General features: G+C 40.5%; 1 protein-coding gene across 1 annotated transcript in view; it reads right to left on the reverse strand.

Annotated features, from left to right (window-relative positions):
* The window catches only part of SNCAIP (synuclein alpha interacting protein), an 83786-nt gene extending 62943 nt beyond the window's left edge, over window positions 1–20843 (reverse strand). Inside the window, exon 1 of the mRNA XM_067316013.1 lies at window positions 20767–20843. The gene's annotated coding sequence lies outside the window, so the exon portion shown is untranslated. The remainder of the gene's footprint in view (window positions 1–20766) is intronic.
* Between the last annotated feature and the right edge of the window lie 1486 nt (window positions 20844–22329).

Consider the following 22329-nt stretch of genomic DNA (forward strand, 5'->3'; position numbering starts at 1 on the left):
CTTCCTCTTATCAGTAGCTTAATTTTTCCTCTACAGCTACGACATTTCAGCTCAATGCAACAAGAAAGTGTGCTAAAAACAGATGGCTCTGATCTCCAGCAGGTGTTAGCTGATTTCAAATTCTAGTTCCTACCTAGCCTCTGGCCTTCACAAGCAAAATTAGGCAACCGTATTGCACAGGAGGAGCTCTGAAAGGGAATGTGCTTTAAGTTACGCAAACTATATGCCTGAGTTGCTTATCATACAGAAAGCTCTTATCCCTGAGCTATCATCTTCATTTCCAGTTCCTCCAACTCCTCCACCTCCACTGAGATAGCCTGCACTGCACTCTTGAACTCTTCTGTAGTAATGACTATTGGGCCTACCAGGAACAGCTGTTATGTTTAGTACAATCTGTTGACAGCAATTACTGAAAGCATGCATGTCCAAATACCACAATCTCCATTTTTTCCACTAAAAATTACAAGTAACATTTCACTTCTAGTCCTAGGAGGGCATAAAAGAATAAAACGAGAAACTGGGAATACATCTATTTACTGAGGAAAAAAGTCTAACTGAGAACATTTGGCAGACAGCAGCTTAACTTCACTAGCAAATATTTAGTTATCTGCAACTGACAAGTAAGCAGAAACACTGATTGGTTAGATTTAGTTTAAAATCTGGGCACATAATTAAGCATTAATGTTATAATGTTTAGTTTTTAAGTAAACAATATTGTCATAGGAAAGTTTATGTTTGGGGATAGTAGCATTATATAATTTCTAGTTTTATTAACATAATTTTCGGCATCTATAAAACACATCATCTGTCTTGGCATGTGACCAACGTACAAGTGTAGTCGCTTTACTGGAAATAAGTGCAGTTGGCTAGGCAATGTTACAAGACTGTTATTCAAGTTTTCCAACAAAGGAATATTCCTGTTACTACCTATTTTTCCCCATACACGTAAACTGAAACAAGCAACAACACTCCAGGTAGGATCTGTCCCAGTTCCAGCAGGAGATGACAGCTTTAATACTATTCAGAACAAATCAGTGACAGTTGCAGCTGTTTAAGAGATTGTTCCTTTCAAACCAGCCTCAACCTCTTCCATTCACTTGTTGCAAGGTAAAGGGGGTATTACATCTGGTAAGCAGGGAGGAACAAGGATTTCTTGGCTCATATATCTTGCTACACAGAAGAAAAGGTTGCCAATCCATGAATTTGCATTATGGAACACTGCAACACAGTTGGGAACCTTCTCTGGTCCAGGATGTTCATATGGAGTTTCAATTCTACAGATGATTCACTGATCTTTATCATAGTTGTACAGTCTGGAAGAGAACTCAGGACTGCAATGTCAATTCAGCACTTAACTGCTTCTCACAAATATGATCTTAGGCTGCCTATTATCTAGCAAATCTGTCTTCCAGTATGTAGGCTCTTGCTAGTCAGAAGTCAGTTGCAGTTCTTATGAACAGTCCTAGGAGATAAGATACGAGGCCTTACAATTCATGAAGAGCCCTGGCTGGGCAAGGAAAAGAGTACTTAGTTTGCAGCATGCTCAGTCTCCTAATTGGCTACTCAAGCTCACATAAAATGTTCATGTTCTTTTTGTCACCACCATCAGTTCTTTCTTGTGAATAGTCACAATATCATAGGGTTTTTCCTATGTGAACTACACTACACATCTTGGACAGAATAGGTTGTTATTCAGACGTATATTTTGCAAGGTTTGCTTTAAAGCAATTTATATTGAATTTAGAGAAGTAGAGTAACACAGGCAAATGAATTCTGAATCTGCCCAAGGTTCTGGACCCAACACAATTTCTATTGCTACCAGCCATGTTCTGAATGTTCTGACAGTTTATGAAGAATTTTAGTCACTTGCAACAGCGGCTGTTCAAATGCTCAGAGATCCAGCACAGTCACAGGCGCAGATGAGAAACTGAGTTTTGTAGCAGTAACATCTGCTGTGGATTTGCAGAAAAGCACACGGAAGCAAAGGAAGTGCAGCTCCAAAAGACCTGGATCACACATACATGAGGCATATGCAACCTAACAGTGGGATTTACAATGATACACATGAAGAACTACTACACTTCTACTGCCACATAGTTAACACCCTGCTCTTAACTGAGTCTTAACTCAGATGGGAACAGAAGGCAAAACACCAGAAACAGGAGGCTCTATCTCTGAGGAACCACGCTATACAAAAGCAGACCAATCAGATGAACTGTGGGGAAAGACAATCTTTTTAGTACCTCTGCGCTAGGCATGAGCTATTTTTCCCTGCAAAACCTGGGACTGAGTAGGAATTGCAAGCCACATGCAAGTTTTCCTCCTTTTGCCTGGTGGGAGCAGTCCCTTGATGGGAGAACTGAAGGCTATTCTGTGAACTTAGCTCTCCTGAACTCCTCCAGTGAACTGGCTAGAGCTCAGCATTACATTCTTCCTGCCCAAACACTTGGGCTTTTTGTCTACAGCAGCCAGTCACTATGGGAGGGAGCGCGCGAGCCGGGGTCTTTCGCTCACACAGACCTGGAAGCTGGGTGGGTATACAACTGATCTACAAGATGAGCTAGGAAGCACTACTGGGTACAGCAGTTTGAACACAGTGCAAGTATTCTATCATTGAACTGTTACAGAAACATACACCTTAATAAGCAAAACCAAGGCACTATGGGAACCCTGGGCATGGATTCACTCCACCTCATTTTAGGCAACTGGGAAGTTTACATGAGGAAGCTAATCACAGTAGGTTTGTTCTATAGTAAATGCAAGGCAGGCATCCACAGGTAATTCAGATTTTGAATGAGGTGGGCTGTTTGCTCATGGTGTCCACCTATTTGTAGTTATCTGTGATAGAGGAACCCTACATGAGTTCTAACTTAGGCATCTCAGTTAAGTGGGATGAATCTGGACATCACTGCAAAACATGGTATGCAGTCTGAAAGGACAAAGCCATCTAGTTCATACCAATTCAGTACCACAAAAACAATAGTAAAAAAAGCTGTTATATTTAACATAACAAGAGAAAATTAGTATCTATGAAGACAATAAAACACAGAATTGCTTCCTATAATTCAATTCTTTCTTTTGTATTTAACACAAAGACCTTCTTGTGAAATAATGCTAGAGATGATCATTTTTTTCAAAATAGGTGGTTTACCAGTTGACAACAAGATTTTAACAAGGTCTCCAGATAGAAAAACTCTTCAATGAAACTGTCTGGTCAGGTGTTTTATGTCCACCTTCAGATGGAGTTCTGATGTAAAACTACTTCATGACCAAACTGTAATAGTTTCATATTTAATACACCATAAAAAAGCAGTTTCTTTCATATGCATCTCAGGTCAGTATCAGAGCAAAGAAGTTATAATTCATAGAGATTATACCAATTCCACTAAAGGGACTACTTGACTGTAGATTCACACAAAGAAACACCATTACTACTAAGGGACTTATGGGAGAGTTTCCATAAGAGATTAGGCACATCTGTAGAACCATAAATGTTAAAGACAATAATGTGTCTTTCTAATTGATAGATTCACACACTAACAGAGCCCATCACCAAAATACTTACTAAATCACATTCTCTTCTGCAAGATGACCCGACTTTCCATTTGCCTGAAAGTTACTCAAGACTTGTGCAAATTCTCTAAAAATAAAGCAGGACCATTTAAGCAGTTATTTCCATGCTGAAGAAACTGGATCTAATTAAGATCCATGTGTTTTTTTAGAATCAGCTGGCAGGCCCACTATGACAGAAAATAGTGTTGTATGTTTGTGTATATAAGGAAAACAGGAATGCATGTAACAAGAAATTCTACTGAATACCATGCACCACCTTATATGCTACAGAGACTAAACTTCAGATTTACACTAAACAGCTAAAAAGGACTGGCTGCTAAAGTAGCTGAGATTCACTTACTGGACTGAAGAACAGTGCTGTCAAGTCAGTAAATCTTAAAAACTGAACTCAGGGGCAGAGAACTGAGACCCTAAAAGATGTGAGATGTGTGCACTTCTCAATTCAGATCTTTGAAAAGCTACCTCTGAGTCTAGAAGAGAGTAGGTGCTGATTATCCTTGTATTTATGCCAAGGAATGAAGTAGCAGTTCTGGCATTAGCTGCACTGGCTCCAAATCACCATCTCTCTCAGCCAGGACAGGGCACTTCAGAGTATTCCATAGGGTGTGAGTGAGGGATGTAATAAAAAAAGATGACTATCTTTTCATTAACATACACTAAATTTAGTTTTCAGAGCTAGAAAGGGAATGACTTTCTTCTCTCTGCGGAATTATGGTGAGGTAAATACAATATTGGCTATTTTTTCAGTTTTTCAGCTTTATGGAAGCCATTTCCCTCAAAGCAGATTATGTATTATGCTCCCATCTGGGAGCCCCACGTCTAGAAAAGATTATGATTTGCAAATTTTTCTAGAAGTTTTTGTAAATGCTGTAATTTTTCAAGCATCCTGTTTGGTTTAAACCACTGCATTTAGGGAAAAATAAGTTTCACCAGCACCAACAGACAAAAAACAACAACAACAAAAAAACCCACAAAAACTATTTTTCACATTGCAATTGCAAATCTAGAACACACTCAGGGGACATTATATTACACTATACACTATTACACTGTAGCTAAAATAGAGTTTTCACTTTTTTTCCCATCACAGCAATCAATCTTCATATGCTTTTAAACTTAAAAAGGAAGAAAAAAAAAAAAACTTGTTCCTGGGTCCCAACTTTCTGTTTCAGGAGCCAAAATCACAGCAATGGGTTGATACTGCAATCCTTTCTTATGCAAGTTCTTGTAACATTGAATTTATGATTAACCACATGGCACTGGCCCAATAAAAAAAGCTCTGAAATTGCAAGGTCTCAACAACATATAAGGAGCAGCTCTGTTAAGAAGGTCTATGGGACCTTTTTTTTTTTTTTTTTTAAACTCTTTGCTTGAAGTGGTGAACATACATGAAGGATGAGAGATCAACGAATGGTCTAAAACTAAACAAAACAACTGAACCAAGGAAAGGAATAATTAGATTTCCTATCAAGCTATGAATAGGAATAAATTAGACTAGAAGCACAATCTGGATCAATCAGTAATAAAATAGAACATGCGTAACAGTGGGATCTCTGCCATTAATGTATTTTGGAGCAATTAACGTACAAAGTCTCTTGTTTAAATTGGACAGCTAGTAACTAGTCCATTGTACCTCCTATACTCTATGAAAATATTTTCTTAAACAGAGCTACCCAAAGAAGTCTTCAAGTATATTTGTTTTGAATATCAGTAATTTAATTACAACACTAAACCTAGGTTAAAATAATACATTCACATACAGATCACAAGATTGTGTATGACAAAAAATTGAGTAGAAACATCACGAATTAGCAAATCTGTACTTCAGTCATTTTAGAAATGTGAACTCTGACCTGAAAATCTCGCTTAGCAAAGTAAGCTTAAAAGACACCCATCTTTTTTCTCTACTTCCTACAGAATTTTAGGGGAGGGGGGGAGACGACCAACACTTTATTGCAAAGTGTGAGCCCTTGGAGAAAACACATATACAGTGGTATTTGTGATTACTAAAAGACAACCACTGCAAACTAAATTTCTAACTTTACAAATGAACACACAGCAGATGAACTAACAAAATCAGATTGAGGGTTTTTTGTTTTTGTTTTTTTTTACAACTACTTCTCATATCAGTAAGACACAAATTTTATTTCATGTCACCTATCTGGTCTACTTTAAATATCAATAACAATGCAGGAAATTCATAAATGTGAATCCTCAGGAGGCTTACACGCATCACTGAGAAGAGTAAAATGAATGGTTACACATCTGCAGCCTGAACTTTGAGATGAATACAGGCAAATTGTGAATGCGCATTTTTCAAATGATTGCACCCATCAGTTTCCACTGACTCATGTTTGTTGGCAGAAATGAATAATACATTTTAATACAGTATAGAGGTTCAGCAATCACAAATACAGACAGTATATAGGGGTATATATCCATCTTCCATGCATACATAATACTAAAGCTATAGGTTGTCATCTGTTTTTAATACTAAAACACCAAATAATTTATAATGCAGAACTGTAAAATATATATAGAACACTGCATCAATCATGTACAAGTACTAGTGCTGTCCAACAGTTCTGTAAATCCTCCATCAAACTTCGATTTGAGACTGAACCAAAGACTTATACGAATCAAGTCATGGTTGCTTGGACCACTGAAAGAGAGACATAAAATGCTGTGCTATTTCATGTCAAGATTATTTGCAGTTCACTTTATTATTTCAAAGAATACTAGTGACTGAAATACAGTGCACTCCACATGAAAACCGATGCTTATTCCTTTTGCTTAATTCAGGAGGCAAAGTACTAAATGACAATTGGGAGATCAACTTACGGTGCTCCTAAATTATTTGACACGGTCTGTATCCTGCTAATGTAAGCAAAGAAACAAGACAGCCTTGTGCAGCTATTTAGTTACACTGTCAAATAAGAGGGAATTAACTATTTGAATACTAACAAAGTCTTGCTTCACATATACACATTTCCCATCAAGTATTCCAACATGATTCCATTATGAACCATTAGTCAGAACAACAATCACTACTTGTCCTGTATGGAAAACGTACAGGAAAACAAAAATTCAACCATTTTATTCTGAATGCTGCTGAAAATGCATAGCCCAGGCATGACCTAAAAACACTTCATGATAACCTAAAAATTTACCAAAGCAAAGAAAGGTCACTTGAGAAGGCGCGCGTGAGTGTACACACACTGCTTATATTTACTAGAGCAAGAATTCAGAAACACAAGTTCTCAGGAAAATTAAACATAACACTGAGAAAATTAATGGTTACGTATCATTTCCAATCAACTTGAGAAGAAACTGATGCATATGGACATGCATGTTATTTAGCTTTAGCCACAATTTACTCCAGGTACAATCTGAAAAGTACTGTGCCATAAAAGTTTTCACAACTTCTAAAGTATTTTGGCAAAGGTAATGAATATTCGACATCTGTAGCGCTGCTACAAGTTCATGAACTACAGAAATAAAAAAAGATGCCTTCTTTTGGTAGCCTAGTTCTTGTGTAAAAATCCAAAAATAATACACCCTAGTAATGGCATCCACAAGGAACCAGATACTTGGCCCCAAAATAAGACAGAGCAGCAAAGGGCTTACTGCAACTACCACTACTATGTAAGCTCCAGCACTTACGCTAGGGTGAAATCAAGCATAGCAGAGCTCAGTCTTTCCAGACCATGTGCTGGTTTGGGAGGAGGTGGGGAATTCTGTGTCAAGGTCTCTAATAAAGCAGATGTGACTCACTGCACTCTCATTTTAAATCAGAAACTGAGGTCTCTCGCTTTTCCACTGAATCAATGACAGCACCATGGGGGCAGTGATCTTTCAGAAGAGGCATCTACTTGCAGTAAAACCAGTTCAGTTAATTCACAGCATTTGTGCTGGTTTGCGAATACAGTGCTCAAATCCTTGCTTTGGTCTCCTTAATGCCATGCAACACTCTTATTAACCTTATCTCCTACATTGGCACTGATCAGAGAAAAAAGAGGAATTAATTTAGTCAGTATACCACCCCCATAAATCTTCCTAAGCTTCTTGTTTCATTGAAGAACACATTTCATTTATAACTTTTGTTTCAACAGACTAAGTAATCTGAGATAATTTTGCTCAATATATTTTGAATGCTGATAGCATCTGTTAGGTCATGTTTTGTTTTTTGATTTTTAAGATCACAAAAAGGCATCTTTCAAACACTTCCCTGCATCTTTCATTTTCTCATTTAAATTCCTCAACCCAAACTCAATAATCATCCATTAGAAATTCAACACCTTGTAATCCCACAGTGGTTTGTGCAATTACTTTTAGAAACATCTTGGGAAAGAACTAATGCCAAATGGCATTCACTTAAGTTTATAACATTCAAATGTTGTATTAAAAGTTAGTAATTTAGAACTTGCCTCATTTACATTTGCTTGCCAAAACACATATCCTGCATTTAGTCCCATGATGAATTTTTGTTTCATGTTAGCTTTAACTACAAATTCAAGGGAAAAGTCTTACGCAATTCACACTCCCTGCAAGGGTCACAGTATGTCAGGTGTATCCACCACTTGCATAAAATCTTGCATCTCCCTGCTCACACATGAAAGGACTATTTCTCTGCAACACGACCAGGGTTGAACCATTTTCCTATTCTGTCCTCAGTATTCTATTATTAAGTCTTCACTCTGCCCTGGCTTTTTTCTTAAACCTTTGGATAATCCAGTCTACTGCCCCACCATTTGCACATCAAAATTTGCTAGATGGTTCAAAGGATAAATTCTAACAAGCAAAATATAAAGGGATACAAATTGAAATACTCGAAATTTAAAGGTGAAACTTCTCAACAATGTAAAGCGGGTTTTACTTATACTCGGGATCTGGGGCATCGGTGAGTAACCAGCAACAGATTTTTATTCAGAGTGAGTTAGCCGCAGGCAGGGCACGTTATGAAGAGCATATGTCTAAGCATATTGTGGCCATGGGCCAAAAAAACATAACTTGAACTTAGAAGTTCTTTCACAAAAACCTCACTTTTCTTGTCACGCAAATCAGCCCACTTTCATTTGAGACTACTTAATGAATTACATAAATGTGGTTGTATACAAGTATTATTACAGGTATATACTTTTAAAACCAATGAATATTATTAAAAAGCAGTTCAACAATTTTACTGCAAATTAAATTATTCACTTTTTTTCATAATTTGTCCTGGCACTTGACTATTAACATCTATGCAAATATCTTTATTTTGATAAATATTTTGATAAATTTAAAATGAAGAAAGGACAAACAAAAGTGACCATTTCTCATATCTGGTTCTACAGACAAAGCCTATGATGTTTTTTGCTATAATTCTTTAAAGTTAAACAGTGTAAACTGTGGTAAATTCAAACACTGTCAAAAATAAAGATAGCAAGAACTTTCGATTTCAGTTGAATTTTGGTGGAAACTGGAAAATTTAGTGACGAACAGTCAAATTATTCCTGATTTACATCTGTGACACTGAGATCAGAATGTGGACTTCTGAAACTGTCATCAACTTTTTTAATTACAGAAATCAGAAGTAGACTGCAACTGAACTTCTGCACCTAGACAATACTATACCATGTAGAGCACTGCTATGTTGATACCAATACTATTTGTTTTAAACAATATAAGCAGCAGATATGACTCACTATTAGCACTTAGTGGTACAGATGTTAATGCTCTAACCAAAGGATGGGATGAGATTGATGGTAGAAATACTAACTATAAAAGCAGTAATATTATTTTAAGCTGTGATTTTGCAGAGCCTTGTCTTAGAGATTCCTAAAACATTTTACAAGTATTAAACTACATTTTTGAAACTCTGTTAGAGAAATAAATGTCACTACATCAAAAACTAGAAAGTTATAAGATTTATGAATATGGGACATCCCTTTGTTCACCTCTTTGTCCTTTTGATACCGAATCTAATTGCATGATTGCATTTTAGTGTTTTACAAAAGGATCCCTGCCTCATGCAAGGCATAATCAATACTTCAAAAATTAGATTGTTATTTCCAATTTTTGTGTTTTTTTTCTCCCCCCCATCCCACATTTAGCTAGCTTGTATTACTTATTTTAGTCTATGTAAGCCGTACACTGAATGGAAGATCATTTATTTCCTCACTGCTTTTTTCAAGGATGCTCATCTATATTGTCTGGGTGTTTCACAACCATTCATTAATTTATTCATAAACTCCATTGCAAGATGAGAAAGTATTATTATCCCTATTTAGAAAATGGAAACAGAGACATAGGAATTCACATGAAGCCACCAAATGACACAGAAGAAGTGCGAGGATTAGAAACAGCATATGAGGGTACCTGCATATCTGTCAGTATCTCCAGACCCTATCGATTACTGCAAGGAGCGCGAGTCAACTCTCACTGGCTTCAGCTGCAGTTATGAGTGTTCCTTTCTTCTACGTATCAGATTAGGCACCCCAAATGTGAAAGCATACAGTTTTTGTAGCTACCTGCCACACAATGGTTTGGGTTGCTTGCCTAGTATCATACAAGAACACCATCACAGAAGCAGGGATATTAACTGATCAATGCTGACTTGCCTGTATTAATTACAATGTCATTTCTTCTCTTCCCAGTGTTGCTTACTCTGGTATCTATGTGCCTTCTAGCACTATTTGCAGATGAGTCAAGGATATCTGCTAAACATCCCTGACCACAACCCAACCTGCCAGAAAGGGAATGAGTAAAGACAGCATAAAGTTGCATGGTAAACTTTACCTCTCCCATTTTTTAAATTTAAGAGTACCTAACCTCATAACTGTCATAACAGTCTTTTAAAGCACTCACGTTATTGCTGATGGTAGCTGTTTTTCTTCAACAGTTTGACTGGCAACAAGACACAGCAAGTTCTCCGCTTCCAGCACATAACCAGCTTTCAGTCTAGAGCAGAGTCCTGCAGGAAGGCTCCCCTAGCATCACGCAGGCCAGCAGAGGAAACTGAAGAAGGCTAAGTACACAAGGGGAGGTAATCTCTGCAAGCCTAAGTCTGAAGACCATGGATATTAATGACCGGCTCACAAGAAAACTGTCCCATATCCAGCAAAAGTAGCTTCCCACAGAATCTATATGCAAAAAAGGTGGAAAATAACATTATGGACTTCAAAACATTTTACCAGTTATCTGCTTCAAACTATGAAGGTGCTGGAGCTGTTTAAGAAGGGGCCAAGTCTTTCTAATGATGAAAAGCATTACGCACTGTTAGATCTCTGCATTTAAAAAGAATGTTGCTATTAAAATATCTGCTACCCCAGCTTTCTAAAATCTTTTATCATCATTTTTTTTAGGTGGATAAATGAAAAAGATAATTTATTCAAGATCACCTGGTGCAAGAATCAGGCTTTGTAGCTATATACTTGCATTCTTGTGCTGCATCCAATGTACCAAGGCTGCTCTCTTTCCTCATGAGGGTGTCAAGCTCAGTCATAAGAAATACTTTTTTAAAGAACAGTTTAAGAAAAGATGAGAGAATATTTTATTTATTTCAGTCCATTTATCTAGAGACAAAATATTTTCTTGGCAGATAAGTAAGCTGCAACATTCTACCAGACTGAAAAGCTCAGCTTCACCTTTTTCTATGACATGTCTTATGCCACAGAAACATGCCTTGTTATAGTCTATTTTCTATTTTTCTTTGTTTGAAAATAATCACATTTATGTGACATATTTTTGCGGCATGAAAGCATTTGCATGAATTCATCTTTCTATGCCCTAACTTCATTTTCTAAGTGATTTTTCTGCCTTGCCTTTGTTAAATAGCATGAAAATTGCACAGTCAAAGAATTTGATACTCAACAGATCTTTTCAGACTATATTCTTAGATACAGATTAGCTTTTCTTTTTTTTCTTCTTTTCTTTTTTTAAATGAGGAAGGGAAAGTATATTTCCAAATTAAAAAAGAAAAAAAAAGATACTAAAAGCTGATGGGGAAGTGTACTTGCTGTGGTCAGACACAGTTGTTGCAACACAATATCTTAATCATAAGCATACTTCATAGGCAGGACCGTGGAATAACTTAATAATTAATCTGACTGACAAAGCAAAACTAACCCTTATTACATCCATTACCAAACACAAACAAACAAAAAATTCAAGGAAAGTTCTTAGCAGAAAAACACAGAAAAAAAATACACGATAACTTCTCTTAAAAATAAATACAAGTCCTTCAATAAAGTTGAGCTGTGCTTTAAATAGAACAAATACGTTTTATATAAACTCACAAGTAGCCACATTACTGCCCTTTCTGATATTTTTCACATAATTTTGCAAAATTTCTCACATAATTGTGCTCTAAATTCAAAGACCATTGTAAAATGCTAGCTTTATAACATTGCTCAGTCAACTTAGACTCTTACCTGGATTTTAGCTCTTGCAAAAATCTGTGGCCTTGGTTTGGAGGTTCTGTAAGGCTGAACTAAATAATCACTCTGGGAACAGATCATAACATGAGTTTTGCAGCGGGAAACGGTCAGAAATCTCTCCCACGCTCTGGCACCCTTTCTATAATTCCATTCAAAGGTGAGATTGTTGTCCCAAATCATTCAGATAACAAGATGACAAATTCCGGCATAAACAACTAAGCTCACTAGTAGGGGAGCAGTGGACGTGTAGTCATGAATAGATTTCAGCATGTGTAGGAATCTCCATGTTAGTGGTAATCTAAATAGTACAGTTAAAAACAGCAGTGAAGACAGATGAAAGCAGACTTCAGCATGGCTTAACAATCTGTCCAGCAGACTTGGACAGCCCTTTCTTAAGTCTAGGTGGGCATGTCTTCGCATCACTTATAGATTAAAGCTAGTATAGATCTGTCCACATGTGCTGCAGTCACACATCTCAACTGCAGTGTACACATCCAGAGAACTGTGCTACTGTAGCTACAGTCATCTAAAATCTGTATTTGCAAATAGAAAAGCTTTGGAACATACATGCAAAGCATATGGGGGACCTGATGAGGAACATATGCTTGAGAGTGTGTCCATTTCAGTAAACTGTATTGGCTGGGCTAATTCCTCTCCCTGCACAACTTTGTTCCCCTGTATTCCTGGAGAACACAGTAACAAGCACTGGCCTTTTCTGTGGGGATTCACGCAGCCAGGCCAGCTTAACCTGACTGTGCAGGTACAGTGACTCACCTAGCTTTATTGTATAAGAGACACTGTTATACTGTGCAGGCAGTTGGAGGCAACTGTGTTAAAGGAAGTGTAAATGGCACTCATTCATCTTCATGAGACGCTAATGCTGTATGCCTAAATCCTAATCTAAGCAGACACATTAGTTATCTACTGTTTCAAGGCCAGTTATTTCAGAAGAACATCAAGATATCAATAATGTCTTCATTCACTACTGTTGTTAATAGGGGCAGAACTTACTGTGATGCAGAGACCCAGCAGTTGATGATAAGTCCTTTAAGTTCAGGACTTCACCTCCAAATTTATCAAATTTAGATCAGCTTGAAAGTGAGAAGACAAGAGCCAAAGTCCCTCACAGCTGTGAAAACCATTTCTGCATATGCAATATCCTTGTCATCCCACCCCCCTCCCTCACCTTCTCAAACACAAACATCATACCCAGTTGTTGTTCTCCTACTCTCATTCATCAGTGATGCAATTATAAAATAGCAGTATAAAAGTGTTCAGCACATAGCAGTTTTGGGATCAGTGCACAACACCCAAGTATCACTTAAGGAACAAACAGCAGCAACACTGAACTTACTTTCTTATGCGGGAGGGTGCCAACTGGTTTGCAGTACAAGGAGCCACAAACACAGAGAAGTCACAGAGGCCCCTCAACCACAGTTTATCACAGTTTGTCCAGCAAGTGACAAAAAGGATTTATGCACATTCTTAAACTGAGTGTGTACCAAGTGATTTGCTCAAAGGAGATTTTGTGTGCATTTTGCTAAATCATGACCACAGCACAAGTTCAGAAGGAATGTAGTTCTTCAGCATGTTTAACTGCCTTAAGAGGAAAATATAAAAATACACAAGCTAGTTTTAACCCAAACAATTAAAATTCTGGTAGCAATCTACCCACAGCAGCCAGGATTACATATGGGCTAATCTACCGGGGAAGAAGCGGGCTAGTGAAATACAGAAAGTTCTGGGAGCAGGGATAAGAACCCCGTGTTTCTTTCTCTCTTCAGAAAGCCTAAGTGCATGCACAGTCATGCTCTGCTTAGCTGTTCAGACCCAGGCACCTCAGCACATGATCACAGCTGAAAGTCCAGACACTCAGGAAATGCTGTTGGATGGAATGCCTTCAAGACCTGATTCACCAAGTGCTTTAATAGGAAGCGCAAAGAGGCAATAAGTTAACCCATCCACTTGGGGAACATCGCAGACAAAACAGTAATTTTCATTACGTTGTTTGTAATGAAATGTGCTTCATTCACGACCCTCAAGAACAACTGTAAGGAGGTGGGTAAGAGTTTAATAATTATCTCCGTTCAGTCTTGGAGAATGACAGCTCTAGGTACCAAGTAGGGTGTCAAAATCTATCCACTAAACTGGAATTATCAATGCTTTTCAAAGCACTACTGAGCAGTTAAGATAACTGCTAAATTTGGGTCATACTTACCAAGTGCAGATTCATAATGCTGAACAATAAATGACAACTTTATATTAATCCTGAGATGTTCACGCTCCCCAAAATATCTGTTTCAAAGATTTTTGTATTGAGCTATTTGTATACAGCCATCCTGAATCTAAAATTAAAGAATCAATGTATCACCTAAAGTAGTATCACTACCATTCACCAAAAATACAACATGATACGCTAACACAAATGAAAATTAGCCAACATAAATGTATTAAACTACATGCATAACCTCCAAACTTTAACTTTTGGAACTGCACCATCCACTCTATAACAGTATATCACAAATGTACTTTTTTTACCTGTGGCTAACCAGTTTGCCAGTGTTTTTTTTCCAAGATCTGGACTGTTCAATCATAACGTCTATTCCTGTTATCATAATTGGATTTTAAAAGGCAGTTCTCCTTTTCCTAAGGATAACCCAATACACCATACACAGATAACTACAAGCATGCATATGGAAAAATACAAACAAACTCAGCCTCCTGAAAATTATGCCATCAAATTGCTTTGAGCAAATACTGCATCAAGATGTTTTAGAATGTATCACATTCAAAAGGGCAGTGAATAGCTGAAGCCTTCTTTTCCTAACCTGTTGCTTGTGCTGCGGGTACACTGCCTCTCTTTAGTCACATCTATCACTAGAATGCCCATTAATCAAAACATGAACAATGTCAGCCAAGGGGTCCAGGCAACCACGATTCTACAGATACAGAGTAAAAAGCATTGATGGAGTTCAAGATTACAGTACTTATTCACAGTTGCTTATATTCAGCCACTATAAAATTCCCTTACCTCTAATTTAAAATCTGGTTTAGGTTAATAAAAAGCAAATAATTAATGATGTAAGTATATCTCTATTTCCTGGTGATTCCATTTTGTAACTCAAGACAAGTTTTTGCCCATGTCCTAGCAACATGGACAAATATTGTACTTTATCCAGTGCTCAAAATATGAGTTTCCAAAATGATACTATTCTAGTATTCAACATAATTAAAGCACGTACCTTAAGACTATCTGAATGTACAAGAGGAGAAAAAAATCTATTGAGTATAGTTAGTCTAAGCACAATAGAAGTGTGGGTCAAAGAATATATGGGGTCTGTACACCTTGCTAGCACTCTTTTCTTCTGAGTACCCTACGTTTCCAAGTTTGGTTTTCCTTTTTAAAAATGTAAAAAAAAGTTAAAAAAAAAGTTTATAGACAACATTTACATATATTCTAATAAATCTCTCACTATGCTGGCAACTTCAATATTGAAAAGCTTGAGCCAATTTGAAAGTAATTCTTAGGCTCTTCATAAGTTTACTACTGTGACTACCACTGGAACTCCCAGTGTAGCATACTAAAGGCAGAATATGTACTAAAATACAACTTGTTCTATAACAGATTTTTATAAAAGAGAACATGAGATGTGTACATGTATGTATAAATATGCCAGCAGTGTTATTTTTTTTAGTCTGGGTTGTTTAATGTATTTCCCCATTACTTAAGAAAAATGCCAGCCATTATGGCTAGATCCTGCAAAAGAATTACATGGGTGAATAACCATGGAGCAACATAACTACAACACATAATCTTGTGTATAGTGCTGTCATGCACGTGTGAGAAAGCTATGCAGAAGAGCCTAATTTCTACTCACAGATATAAACAAGTTTGTTAAAATGGGAGAGTTGAAGGGAAGTGTTAAGTTCCTGATGGTAATTTCATTTTAAAGGGTAAATCCCAGATTGACAGAAAAACAATAATACAGATGGGGTTGTATGTGTGTGCGCGCGCACGCTTGTGTGCGCATGTGCACACGGGAAGAAGGGGGAGTTATCCACTAGGAGAGGCCATGTAACACATTGTATTGAGTTTAAAAGATAAAGTGAGACAACGCCTTTTTCTCCAGCGTAAACGAAGAAAAAATAATGCCAGCATTTTGACTGCAAACAAGAACTGGGGAGGAAATGGAAAGCAAAGGAAATGCTTAGAGCAAACCTTACAAACATTTTAGCCAGAAAAACAAGCATACTTTCAAGCGTTATTCAGTTATTCTTTACAAACTGAAAATCCACCAAATTCATATTCCAAATAAAACTTCTGTAAATGCTCCTTAAAATACAAAAAAATATGCTTAATGAAGGATTATCCCAACTACCAAACTATGAAAGCTAGATTGTACTTGTCTTCTCTTTGGTAACTGTAAAATCTTCATACCTGTGAAGGAAGCACTTGCAACTTTATCTTAGAAGATGAAATTACAATTACACCTTAGACAGGTAAGCAGCTGGTGATATTTCTACTACAGTAATTGATAGATTCTCTCTCAGTTAAAAACTCTCTTGGGACTTTAAATCAATAAGTTATCTGATGCATATGTTCTATTTTAATGTTTCCAATAATTCCACTGTGCAAATAAATCTACTACATAACGACATTTGCATTCAAAGAGAATTCCCTTGTGTTTATTATGCACCTGCTCCATGTAAGCTTATCTCCTCTGCCTTCTTTGAGAGACAAAATACATCTGCCAGAAAAAGTGCAACCCTAGACACAACCCTCCAAGTCCTCTTGCTGATATCTAAGAAAACGTGTTTATTTCCTTTAATTTAGTTATGGTCCTCTTTTGACAGAGGTTGAAAAGAACAACTACATTCCCTTCCAAGATCTCATGTTTAAAAAAATTGTTGAGAAGTATATTTTTTTCATCTTACCAGTGAAAATATACATTTCAATTGTATAAAATCACTGTATTTTCCAAGTCATATACAGTAAAGCATGGGCAAACTGGTTCCTCACAAATATTTTAAGCTGAAAAATATAAAAATTTCTTTATTTTACTTAACATTAACTAACATGGTTGCAAGAGGAAGGAGGAGGAGAGAGGGAAGAACCTGAAATTTTACTTTTAACTGTACCCTGAAATAGTTGTATGTTTATTCTAATAAAGTTGAAATCAAAATGGTAGGTTCTCCCCTCGCTTTTTCTCCTCGCTCCTGTAACCACGTTAGCAATTTATGGATTGCTCCTGGAGCTTCAAGAGGGGAATGAGGGACAGACAGTGGTGGAAATAAAGCTCTACTTGCATGTCCCATCAGGTCAGCTGAAGTGTTTAAGAATAGGGTAAGGGGAGAAAATACGCTGCAGCCCACAAAGCCCATTGGAACTAATCCTCCTTGTGCCAGTGACGCACAGTATACTGATATCTGTATCACCATTCCAACTACACACAACGCCAAATGATGCACAACTGCATGTACCAATATTTCTGCGTTATTCTCGGTATGACTCTTGTGCTGTTCTCTGTGACAGCTGTGCCCCCCACACAGGGCTGCTTCTGGCTCAGTGCTTCCATGACTTGCTAGTATCTCTTCAGTGCCGACAGAGTGCTACCTGCACGTCTCCATCTCAGAGGACAGAAACTAGAACGATTGCAGCGGGGCTGTCATGCTTTCCTCTTCCTGCTTCAGATCAGCAAAGTGTTCAAGCAGGGCACAGCTGCTGAGGATGTGGATACAAGAGGCCCAGGAAGTCCTGGAAGAGGACTGTGTGAGAATGAGAGCCATACCAGCACGAGTAGTATCATACCTCAGGTACATGGAGGAAGAGGTGATCCCAACATACCAGAGCCACCTTGTGCTACAGACTTTACCATGGGGACAGGTTTCAGCTCCCAGAAAGACCAGACAATTGGGAAGCAGAAGCGCAGTAAGAGAGACTTCAGTTCCTTGAAACTCTGGTGATGCCTTGTCAGAAATGATTACATAATATGAAGATATTTGGTGCCAAGGTGATACTATTATGGGTTTCAGAATCATGAAAAAAAATAAAGAAAAAATAAATCACTTATTCCCCGCACTCAAAGGAGGAACTGCATCTTCAAAGACACCATTCAGTCACCTTGTCCAACTGGTCTATCTTTTTACATGTGGCTTTTTGTAAACTTAGAAGCGGTCTCAAAAGAAATCAAGTCATACTTACTATGTCATTTTCTCTTATTACAGAAAAAATTTTGGTAAGTTTCTGTTTAATATAAATTTACTACCTACTATGTGATCTGCTTATCTGAAAGACTGCCTATCTCCTTATTCTAAAACGCCACTTAAAATAGCACAGCCCACTCACTCAAGCAAGGAGTTCCTAACAGGCCAGTTCCTTAGAGTCTCCTCAGATTAGGAGATCACTCTCCACTGCCCAGCTCCTCTGAAGTGGTTCTATTTTATCTGTCTTTTGGCCAAACTACAAGCCACATTTGCTTTCTGCAGCACATTGAGTCAAGGACAGAGATTAGAAATCATAAAGATCTGAAAGATGACTGAACTGCTGGGTTATGATGTGGTTAATGATTGGGTGAAAAAGATGACCCTGTTTGCATAGGTCAGTTTTTGACATGCGAAAATGTGCAGAAATTAAATATACCACAATTTATGAAGAGTGCTGAAAATTATTCCTTTTTACACTAGGCATGGGTGCTAAGCCTCTGTGCTAACTGAATGGATGTGTAAAGGAAAAAAGACATAATACTGAAAGCATAACTACAGTGGTGAGATAGAGGGGTTTTTGACAATAAGTTAGCTTAAACTCTAATTTTATTATTCACATAAAAAGTCTTTCTGAATGTGTCTAAACTCCCTCTTGAGGGACACCTCAACCCTGCTCTTAAAATCAGATTTTAAGTTTAGTTGCAAAAACCTCAAAGTGTGGCCCCAGATACAGCACACACAGGCATACTCACACCCTTAGTGTTAAAGAGAAAACTGGGTGGCTTACCATGCTACCGGGCAGCTCCGTGAGCTATTTGCAGGGGATCTTTGGCTGAAAGAGCTCACGTTTATGGGTGGTAGTAAGGTGATGAATCATATTATTTGTGGCTCCTTAGGAGTATATACAGTACACATACTCACTGAACTTGCTTAGGGGAGGATCCCATGAAAGTCTGCAACAGCACACTGTACAATGACTTCAAAACATGCACATAATTGAACATAATTACTAGTTGCAGGATCAGAGCTATTTGCACAAGACAGAAAATCCTTTTTATTTTCCAATGCTATGATTGTATTCCTCTCTTCAGCTTTTTAAATATCATGAATGGGTCCAACAATCCTGTGATTTGCTTCAGAATATTTTTTAACTTTTCTGGTTACTTTTTGTGGTTGGATTGTTTAGGTAGACAATGAGGCCATGCTTCCAAGATTTTCTATGGAACCATAAGGACTAGGAGGGCGGGTTTTTTGTGGGTTTTTTGTTTGTTTTGGTTTTTTTTTTTTTTTTGGAGAAGCACTTGTGACCGATTAATCTGTCTCTTAAAGCTGTGGCTTTAAGCCAAACATCGCAAATCCCATGAGGTGATAACACTGACAATGAAACCTGAGACTATTCGGGAACTAATCTCTATTCAGAACAATCAGGTTCTGATCCTGAAGCTTTTCTTCATATAAAATGCATCTGCTCACATAAAAAAAACTCTCATTGATATCAGTAGGAAAAAGAGGTTTGATCTCTGGTGTTGCAAAAACAAACTCCTGGACTGACCAAAGTGTAACCGAAAACGCAGTTTTTCTAACAGGTAACTTAGTATTTGCTTCCATTAACGTTTCCCTGCAGTTATAAACAGGCAACTTCCACTTAATTCTCTTTTAAAATTTAATATGCGCTAGTGAAACACATACGGTGCTTAAGGCTATTTCCCCACAAGAGACGTCTGGCTCTGAACAGAACAGAAATAAATTTGCATTGGCTTCAGATTTCACAGAGAAGCTGCACTAGAATGATTTTTACAGTGGCACTTCGGAGAACTGACATCATGTATATACTTAGCTCTAATAAAATCCCTCACATTCAGCCCTGATTTCACTGGGAAAGCACTTCCCCGGGGCCGGCTGGCAGCGCTCCCCGTCAGGAGAAGGGGCTCGCTCCCCCAGCCCGGCCGGGCTCCCCTTGCCGCCGCCGCGGCAGCCCGGCTCGCCCTTGCCCCACGGGAACGGCCCTGACACGAAAAGCCGACTACCGCGCCGGGCACCAGCCCAGCCCGCCCCGGCCGCCAACGGTCACCGCTGCCGGCACCCCCGCCCCCCGCGGGGCTCCGCGGCGCCCACGCGGCGCGCGCTCCGCGCCCCGCCGGGGGGACGGCGTCGGCGGCAGCAACGCAGCCCCCGCCGCGGGCAGCCGCCGCGGGTCCCGGCGCCCCCCGCCCGCCCCGCTGCAGCGCCGCCGCGGTCGGGCGCCGTCCTCCCCCCTCACCTCACCTCACCCCTCCGCGCCGCGCCGCGCCGCTCGGACGCGGCCGTTTAACGGCAGCCGCTGGGTGATGGAGAAGGAGAAGGACCCAGGTGCCGCCTCTCGGCTGCCTCCCGCCGCCACCGCCGCCGCCGCCGCTCCCCTCCGGTGCGGGGCTTCCGCAGCGCCCCGCTCCCCTCTACGCTCCCGCGGGCGGGGAGTGCCGCCCCTCGCCTGCCCCTCCCTCAGCCCCTACCCCTTCCACCGGCGAGCGGCCCCGCCGCAAACTTGGCGGAGGCCGCCTGGCCGGGGCTGCCGCGGGACGGGACTCACCGCGTCCCCGCCGGCCGGCCGAGCGCTCCGCGGGGCAGGCGGCGCCGCCGCTCGCTCCTCCGGCGGCGGCGGCGGCGGCAGCGGCGGGGGGGGGGCAGGACGCCGGCGGGGGGACGCGGCGCGGCGCGGCTCCGTGAGGCGGCCGTCGGCTGCCTCGCTGCCTGCGTCACAATAACGCCGCGGCCATTCCGTGCTCCTGGATCTCGGGGCGCTGGGGAGGGCGCGGGGGGCGCCTCCACGTGACCAGCGCGCGAGGCGCAGCCGTTGGGGGCGGGGGGCGGGAGTGCGCGCTCCCCCCGCCCTCCCACCTCCGCCGTGCTGAGGCGGCCCCCGCCCCCCTGGGCCGCCCCCTCGCTCTGTGCCCGGGGCGCTCCCCCGCCCCCCCGCAGTAACGGCTGCCTCCGAGCGGGGCCGGGGCCGGACGGTCGCCGGGGGCCCGCAGCCGCCTTCGCCCGGGGCGGGGGCCGCCCTGCCTCGATGCCCGCACGCCACACTCGTGCCGCCCTCGGGTCTGTCGAGGAAGCGGCGCTCTCTTCTTTTAAGAAAGGCACTTAACAAAACGTGCTAAAAGCAGTAGGTGTATCCTCCCGTGCTGCAATTTGTTGGCAACATCCCACGTTTTTTTTATACGTGTGTAAAAAGCCACCCCAAACACGCGAAAATACGATGCTGTTGTATAAAATATTAAGCACACGGCACTGCGCTGCACTAAAAATACCTGAAAATATTGAGCTCAGTTCGTTCACATCTGTTTAAAATAAAACCTTGCTTTTCTGGTCTACTATAAAACCTGGAAAGCGCACATCTCTGCTCGCTTCCAGTTCGTGCGGATGGAGCTAGCTGGCGGCAGCGGCACGACCCGTTGCATCGGCCTCGTCCTACCTGCCGCTGTGAGAAAGCCGGGCTGCGCTTCACCCTGCGGGGCCAGCGCGGCCCCGAGCGCGGCCCCGAGCGCGGCTTCTGCGCGGCTTCTGCACCCGCTGCTCCGCGCTGGGGCTTCTGCCGCGGACGAGCCAGGTGCCTCCAGCGGCAGCGCTGCGGGAGGGGGATGTTCACCCGAGCAGCGTCCTGCCACCACGACGTCTGACGGGAACGGGAAAGCGGCAGAAAAGCGAACCTTTGGCTGTGCTGGAGGGTCTTTTACATGCGTTTCTCCTCGTTTTCATAATTCACTGTTGGCCTTTCTGTGCCGTGTTTTCACAGCATTAACGGGGATTTTTTTCGCCTCGTGTTCTTATGCACATTTTCCGTCCTGCCTCTTAAATGTTCCCTTTTTATACCTTTCCTTCTCTTTTCCCCTCCCCCTTTTTGTGTGCATTTACATTTCAAAAGATAAATCGGAACCTCTTAGATTGTCTTTTCTCTGATAAGCAAATATTGCAAAAAACCCCCCGAAGATGTGAGTAGTAAATTAAAGTGAATTTATGCTAGTTCGGCATTATGGAGAACTATTGTCCACAGAACAAATACAGCACACTCAGCAGTACTGCAAGTATGCCCACATCAGTCAGCTCCTAACACTGTTTTGGATGAATATCTCCGGAAACGGGGAAAACACTTCAG

This window comes from Apteryx mantelli, chromosome Z (assembly GCF_036417845.1).
Source record: "Apteryx mantelli isolate bAptMan1 chromosome Z, bAptMan1.hap1, whole genome shotgun sequence".
Classification (NCBI taxonomy): Eukaryota; Metazoa; Chordata; class Aves; order Apterygiformes; family Apterygidae; genus Apteryx; species Apteryx mantelli.